The sequence below is a fragment of the Pteropus vampyrus genome, unplaced genomic scaffold, assembly GCF_000151845.1.
Source record: "Pteropus vampyrus isolate Shadow unplaced genomic scaffold, Pvam_2.0 Scaffold41, whole genome shotgun sequence".
In the NCBI taxonomy this organism is placed as follows: domain Eukaryota; kingdom Metazoa; phylum Chordata; class Mammalia; order Chiroptera; family Pteropodidae; genus Pteropus; species Pteropus vampyrus.
The window spans coordinates 133,362-142,485 of NW_011888822.1; positions in this window are offsets into that span (position 1 = coordinate 133,362).

The following is a 9,124-nucleotide window of genomic DNA, read 5'->3' on the forward strand; positions in this document are numbered from 1 at the left end:
AACATAGAAATCACCTCCATGGGCCATGCAGGATGGGGAAGAATTTTTTGCATTCTATAGCACTCTCTGTCATTAGGTGCACATCTACAGATCATCTTTAATATCTACAAAGTCATCATCCCATTTGGCAGCACTACTGTGGAATCACAAAGAAATTGATCTACATATCACATGGATGCTAACAACAAGGAGAATGACCTTTTGGTAATTATCAAAGAGTTATGGGACTAATTTTTGACAAAACTACTGCCTCCTGTAAAGAAGTTACCCTTATAGAAGAAAGAGCAGAGACTTCTCCCGTTAGAAGTATATATTTTTTTAAAATAAGAGCTTGGTTACATATTAAATTAAAGATAGTATAGAAAAATTTAAAAGTCTGAATAGACATTTTTTCCAAAGAAGATATACAAATAGCAAATAGTTACATGATAAGGAGATCAACATCACTAATTATTAGGGAAATGCAAATCAAAACCACAATGAGATGTCACCTCACACCTGTCAGCATGGCTATTATGAAAGAGATGTCTACACTCCCATCTCATTGCAGCATTATTCACAATACCCAAGATATGGAAACAACCGAAGTATTTGTTGACAGATGAATGAATAAAGAAAATAGTATATTCGATGGAATATTATTCAGCAATATAAAAAGAAGGAAGTCCTGCCATTGCAACAACACAAATGAACCTGGAGGACATTAAGTGAAATAAGCCAAATACATATGCTGTATGGTATCACTTATTTGTGGAATCTAAAAAATAAAAAGTCAGACTCATATAGAGAGTAGAATAGTGGTTGCTAGGGGCTGGGAGAAGTGGGGAGATGCTGGTCAAAGCACACAGACTTTCAGTTATATAACAGTAAGTTCTGAGGATCTAATGTACCGTATGGTGACTATAGCTAATAATACTGTATTGTGTACTTAAAATTTGCTTAGAGAGTATATCTTAACTGTTCTCACCATTAAAAAAGTAATTATGTGAGATGATGGATATGTTAATGAACTTGATTGTGGTGATCATTTCACAATGTACATATATTAAAACATCACACTGTACACTTAAAAAAAAGTCAGAGAGGCTAAAACAATAGCAGCTCTGTTTCAATATATGGAGTACTGGGATGCCTGATAAAAAAATTACTATCTGGGTTGCACCAGGGCTTTAAAATTAATATCCACTGACCTGTTCGAAATATGCTGTCATGAATGATCTTTGTGTCTCTAGCATGATATTTCACTTTTTCTTAACACCTAGAATGTGCATCTTCAACCACAGGGATCTAAAGATCTCCTTTGGGGGGCAATTATTTGAGTTACTTCCCCAAGATCCCAGAGAACTGTTCATTCTATGACCACCAGGAGGCCACTTTTGATACTTTCAATGCCAAAAGCAAAAGTCATGGAAAATTTCTCCTTCATTCACTGGGAAAATTTCTAAATGATGACAGTTTTCTTATTCCCTGGAAGAGAATAAAGGGATGTGTTAGAAAGAAACTTCAGATATAGCCCTTTTCAATAAAGTGTGAATTTCACTTTAAATGTGCTCATTTCCTGAATTGTAAATTATAGTCAGAAAAAAATAAATAGAACCTGGCCATTCCCAAGTTTATGAAACCATGTAGTCTTTCCTGATGAAAAATCCTCTGCTCAACAACCACTTTGCTGCTAATGATAATAAGGTCATCCAAGTGCACAGCTGTTGGGTTTTCGTGGTACACACAATGACTGATTAAAATTACCCAGCAAAATCGTGGAAGTGGGCTATTATACTGGTTGGAGAATTGTGCACAGAACAAAGCCTTAGGCATTGATGGGATCTGGTTAGTCAGCCTGCCATTAATCAGCAGGGGAAATCTCTCCTGTTTTAAATAATTTATATCTGCATTCGAAGTAGGTAATAGAAGGAGTATAATAATAAGGAAGTATTACTGCTCACCAGGTGGCCTTGCCAAACACAATTTGCCAGCACAAGAAGTACCTGGGTTTGAATACACAGTTTGCTCTATGACAGAGATCAACTTTAAACAACGGACTCTTCTGATGAGATTGTTTAATATGTAACTGAAATTAGTTAATCTACTAACCAAAGTATAAGGAATGTGCAGTGCTTTTATATCTTTGGTGGGCAAAAAGCATCAGAATTTTTTTTGTTTATTCTAAACTTTTAGAGAAAAAAAATACCGCTGACTTAGATCCTAGACCATTCCTTTTTTGTGCATTTGGGTTAAATAGCTAGCAAAGCCATTAAATAAGTGCCATTTTGTTAAATGGAAAAAATGTAGATTGATTCTATTCATATAAATAATAAATTCTCTGAACATATAAAATACTTCGTGAGCTGCATTAATGCACATTTGCATTTCTCTTTAATATGAAACAGCTGTTGTATTTTTCATTTTATGGTGTTTTAAAGAGAAGGAAAGGGTTGGGAACCAACATGAATCACATGTCTCCACTATGTTTCAGTAAAGACAATATCACATTAATTCCCATTGTTCCTGAGTCTGATGGAGAGCAGAAACTGACTTCATTTTTAAAACTCTGAAAGTTAACATAGAAACTTTAATGTAAGCATTTAAATTATCAACTTGGAATGAGGAAGTGAGTCGGCTCTGATATGCATCAGCTTAACAGTACCACTCTGGATTTAGAAACTGGAAAGATGTAGAATTTACTTACATAAATCAAATCATCCTGGTGGAAGGTAGCCATGTAACTCCCCATTTCTCACCTGGCATTCCCATTTGGATAGAAGAATTGATTCTCTTAGTGATAGAATAAGCTACCCTCCTTTTCCTTTTGCTAACATGGTTTCTTTACAATTATGCAAACTAAATTTCGATCATTTTCCTTATTATGGCCTTGGGAAATAAAAATCTGGCTGGTTAAATATGGCTGATTTTTTTTAGTATGGTTTGATAACTTACATCCCATATGTATAATAATAACCAAACCGAGATTTTTTTTTTTTCTGACATGCCTGGGCTGAAAAAGCAAATTAATTTTTAGTCACTGGATTTGTGATTTCATATTTTCAATAGGATTCTGAGCACACTATAAGAAGACACTTTTGCCCTGTCTGTCTCCTTTCTCTCATGATTCTATACTTTGGCACCAGGGCCTAATGTGGGGAAAACATTGCATTTTAGAGTCAAATATATGTAGGGCAACATTTTGACTCTGCTGCTTATCTGCTGTGTGAACTTTGGCAAGTTAAATGAATGCTCTGAGCTTTAGGATCTCTGTTAAATAAGAATATCAATTGTTGCCACCCAAGATTGTTATAGGGCCTAGGACTCAGTAGGACCTCACAGATGGTGGCCTTCTCTTTCTCTTTCCCTCTCCTCTCTCCTTCTTCTCACTTTCTAGCTCAAAGAAACAGTGGCTGGGCAGTTGTCAAGGACTCTCTCAGCTGAAGGCTTAGAGTATCTTCCACGGTTTGTAAAGTGTCATGAAAAAGCTTCCTGCAGAGGACACAAGCTGCTGAACTGTGTACTTGACAGCATCCCCATTTGTGTAGAAATTTCAACTCCAGGCTCAGCAGGCCACATCATTTCTTGAAAGTAAATCAGTAAAGGCAGCCTGGAGGCAGGGAGAATTCCAAAGTTCTCTAGTGATATTTGAGAGTAAGGCACTGTCTCAGACTTGGGGTAGAATCTCTGAGTCTCCTTCAGAACTCCCTGGAGTGGTACCTGGAAAGCTCTTTGACTGGAAATTAAATAAGGCAGCAGAAATCCACCTGGCTAGGATATGGCCATGATCACAACCAGAGTACTCATAGTTAACAGAATCAAGAATGTATGCCAGAATTCAATGGTTAGAGAATTTAATATTTTATTCTTATGAACAACTCTATAGTTTAGGGAGAACTCCCCATTAAATCACCTTGATTCTTACAACTCTTATGCAATGAGTATTATCTGCCTAGTGTTATAAATACAGAAAGAGAAGCTCATTGAGATAAAACCAGTACCAACATCTCAGAGTTTCTGTACTGGGAGATGGTAATATGTAATAATTGCATGTGTGGACTCTAGAATCAGATACCTTGGCTCAAATCCCAGCCCTGGCACTTTCTTGCTGAGTGTCTTTGGGCACATTACTTAACTTGCCTGAATTTCAATTTCTTCATATAAAAAGTAGGAATAACTTTATAGAGTTGCTCTGAAGATTCAATAAAATAATGAGCTAGTTGTTCAAGCCAAAACTTAGGAATTTTTTTCTCTCAAACTCTTCATTCTGCCTCCTTCTTATCAAACTTGTAAGTTTTCTCTTTCCCTTCTTTCATTTCAACAAAGGATAATCCATCTGCCCATTAGTTGTTTGAGTCAATGACCTAGATGTCATCCTAGATTCCTCTTTTCCTCGTTCTCCCCAGAAACCTTCTACTCCATTCACAACGTCTCAGATCTGACTCGAAAATACTGTATGAATCTGTCCACTAGTCTCCATTTACACTTTCAAATAACAGTCTCTAACAGGGCAACCATAGCAGCCTCTGCTTTTTTACACATGACCCATACAATCTTCTGCACATTACAGCCAAAGTGACTTTTCAAAAATGTCAATCCTATCATGTGACTCTACTGATTAAAATCTTCCAATGGCTTCTTGAATTCAATAGACTAGAATTCAAACAAACTACCTGCATGGCTCCTGCTTACCAGTTTGAATGTATCTCATACTCTTTTTCCTCTTGTTTCTCACACACCTGTCACACTGGTCAGCTCAGGGCTTTTGAACATGCTGTTCCCTGTGATTGGACTATTTTCTCTCATCCTTTGGATTTTAAAATCTAAAGGCAAAGCTCAACATATGACCTCAAGGATGCCTTTGAGCTCCCTCTCTAATGTTGATCCCTGTCCCAGTCACTCCTTTACATTATTGCCCTCTACTTTTTTATATTTTTTACTTTAAAAATTTATTATATTTAAATATTTTTAAAATATTTACAATTTTTGTTTACGATTTTTAACACTTTTTTTTTCTATAGCACTTAACACTCTCTTAAGTTACTTCTTTGTGTGCTTGTTTGATGGTTTATTTTTGTCTCTGTCTTCTAGAATATATTCCAAGGAATCAGGAGTTTGCCTTGATAATCACTGAATAGTTCTATGACAGAGTATGTACTCAATAGATGTTTATAAAATGAATGAGTAAGTGAATAAATGTAAAACAGCAAAAGATATATAGTATAAATACTCAATAAATATTATATTTTGCTTCCTCTACTGAAAGCAGAGGCTGGAAAGCAGTGGTTTCACAATCAAACAAAAAATAATGAGTAGGCTGGAACATCGAATCGCATAGTAGAGAGAAGACAGTTTAGAGTCAGACCTGCCAGGATTCTCACTTCTCCTCCTGAAGCCTCAGTTCCTTTGCTTGTTAAATGGGAATAATGATAGTCCATGCCTCATAGAGTTCTGAAAATGGAATAAAATGACTTACAAAGTTTTTAATTCCAAGACTGCTGTGGAGTAAGCTCTAAATAAATGGTTATTTCCATTATCATTGAGAACTTGACTATTTGGTACAATGGAATTTCATTGATTCAAATATACTTTCTTTTTCCCTTTCTTCCCTGAGAGTTGAGCTTGCTCAGCCTGAGAGTCGGGCTTATGTTGGTTAAGAACTTTTCAGGGTAGGGACGATTGCAAGGCAAAAGAACAATTAGTCAAATTTTCTGTGGTTTTCTCCCATAACTTTTTGGTGATCCACATCATTTATGGTTTGTTTATCTTGATTGTCAAGGGACTGTCAAACTAAGAATCATCTTAATTTTATATATTTTTATATATTGAACAAAAGTAGTCAATCCACAAATAAATATCAGCTGAATCAGATTGGCTGCCATTCAATCGTATGGGATATTGATTATTATGGGTAAAAATGATTTGACTGAAAAACATGGTTGATTCCATGTTCATGTATGAAGATGATTCGAAGTATGGAAAGTTTATATGATTTGTTTCAGGTCATCCTGCATGTGTATGGTAGTAAAAAGTTGTGAACCCATAGACTTATGGAGTAGTTGTAGATCAGAAGGCAAATGTCCCTATTATTCCCTACTTCAGGCATAAAGCCTCTCATTCCTGGGCTGATGGCTATGGGTTCCTGCTCTATGTTTTTTTTCTCTGAGGCAAATTGGTAAAACTATGATTGAGTAGTTATCTTGAAAATAATATCCTTTTTGTGTTAGACAAATTCATGCCAATCCCATATCATTGGATAGGAGTAAAGACTCAAAGATAAAATCTCTAACCCATATTACATGAATTCTTTTGAAAACTAATACTTATTTTTAGGAGAAGATGTTCCTGTCTTTCTTATTTAGTTGCCTCTGCTTGGAGTGCTCTTTCCTGGTCCACCTCCGAATATCTGAACTCTATCCATTGCCTAAGTCCCTGCTACTTTCTCTATGAAGACTTTCTTTAAGCCTATGTTGTCAGTATGGTAGCCACTAAGCATATGTGACTATTAAATTAAAATTAAATAAAATTAAACATTTATCTTAGTCATAATGACCACTTTTTAAGAGCTTGATGGCTACATCTGGCTAGTGGTTACTCTATTGGACAGAACAGATATAGAACATTTCTACCATTTCAGAAAGTTCTATTGGATAGTGCTATTCCAAGCATTCCAGATGAATATACTCTCAACTTTCACTGACTTTTCATAAAATCTTCTTTGTTTCTTTATGGCACATGTAACTTTCTACCTTGATTGGCTGCATAAGAGTGTTTATTTTCAAATGATGATATATAGACCTTAAGGGGGGGTCCCTGGACATGATTCAGGGTCCTACAATGCCAGGGCAGGAGATGCTACATCAGCTGGAATCCACAACTTTGGCCTTCCACTTCAACCAGATGAGCTACATTAAAAAATTATTTTAAAAAGCTACATTTTTTTAACCTAGTGGAATTCTATGTGATACTAATTTTTTCTTTTTTGAATATATATTTTCTCAGTGAAAGTTGATATACAATATTATATTAGTTTCAGGTATACAACATAGTGATCAGACATGTATATAACTTACAAAGTGATCATCCCAATAAATCTAGTACCCATCTGATACCATGCATAATTATTACAATATTATTGACTATATTCCTTATGCTGTACTATACATTTCCATGACTATTTTGTACTACCAATTTGTATCTCTTAATCCCTTCCCCTCCTTTACCCATTCTCCCAACCTTCCTCCCATCTGGCAACCACCAAAATCTTTGTATCTATGGGTTCGGTTCTGTTTTGTTTGTTTGTGTGTTTGTTTGTTTGTTTATTTATTTAGATTTCACATATAAGTAAAATCATATGATTTTTGTCTTTCTGTCTGAATTATTTCACTCAGCATAATACCCTCTAGGTCCAACTATGTTGCTGTAGATGGCAAGATTTCATTCTTTTTTTATGGTTGAATAATGTTTTATTGTATATATGTACCACTTCTTTATCCATTCATCTGTTGATGGACACTTAGGTTGCTTCCATATCTTGGCTATTGTAAATAATGTTGCAATAAATACATAGATGCATATGTCTTTTCAAATTAGTGTTTTGAGTTTCTTCAGATAAAACCTAGAAGTGGAATTACTGGGTCCTTCTTTGTCTCTTGTTTTAATAGCCTTTGTTTTAAAGTCTATTTCATCTAGTAAGTAAGTATTGCTACTCCAACTTTTTAAAAATTTTCCATTTTCATGAAATATCTTTTCCATCCCTTTATTTTCAGTCTGTGTGTGTCTTTCAATCTGAATGAGTCTCTTATGGACAGCATATGTAAGAGTCTCGTTCTCTAATTCATTCAGCCACCCTATGTCTTTTGAGTGGAGCATTTCATCTATTTACATTGAGAGTAATTGTTGATAGATATGTAGTTATTGCCATTTTATTATTCATATATATTTTAAATTTGTTTAAAGTACATTGTATATAGTACATTGGTTAGACATCTATATAGTTCATAAAACAACCCTCCCCCAATTGCTCCCTCCCTCTTCTGATCCTCCACCTAGCCAATATATTAATGCTAACTGCATTCCCTATGCCATGCTCCCCATCCCCATGACCATCCATCAGCTACTAATTTGTACTTCTTTAACCCTTCACCCCATTCTCCTAGCCCTCCGAATTGCCTCCCCTCTGTCTATTACCCAATTATCCACTATATTTGTGAGTCTGTTTTTTGATTAGTTTGTTCTTTTTATTCCTTAGATTCCACATATAAATGAAATCATATAGTGTTTATCTTTCTCTGTCTGACTTAAATATCTTCTAGCATCCATCAAAGCAATATCTTTTTCCATCCCCTTCCTTTTAGTCTGGGTGTATCTTTTAATCTGAAGTGAGTCTCTTGTAGGCAGCATTTGTAGGGGTCTTGTTTTCTTATCCATTCAGCCACTCTATCTTTTGGTTGGAGCACTTAATTCTTCTCCATTTGAGGTACTTATTGATAGGAATGTAGTTGCTGCCATTCTTTATTCCTGTTTTTGATACATGCTTTTTCTTCTTAAAGAAGTCCCTCTAACATTTCCTGTAATATTGGCTTGGTGGTGATAAATTCCTTTAGCTTAGTTTTTGTCTGAGAAGCTCTTTATCCTTCAACTTTAAATGATAGCTTTGCTGGATAAAGTATTCTTGGTTGTAGATCCTGGGTCTTCATCACATAGAATATTTTGTGCCAAACCCTTCTGTCCTGCATAGTTTCTTTTGAAAAATCAGCTGCCAGTTTTATAGGTGTTCTCTTGAGGTAATAATCTGTTTTTCTCTTGCTGCTTTTAATATTCTCCCGTTGTAGTTAACCTTTGACATTTTAATTAATGATGTATCTTGGTGTGGGCCTCTTTGGGTTCCTGGTTTTGGGGATTCTCTGAGCTTCCTTGGGTTGTACGTCCATTTCTTTCATCAGATTAGGGAAGTTTTCCATAACTATTTCTTCAAACAGCTCTTCAACATCTTATTTTCCTTCAGATACACTGATCAGATGGATATTTTGACCCTTAATAGTGTTCTATATCCTCCTTAAATTATTTTTATAGTCTTGGTCTTTTTCTGGCCATTCTGATTGACTGTCTTTGGCTTTCCTGTCCTCTAGATAGGGCATTTGAT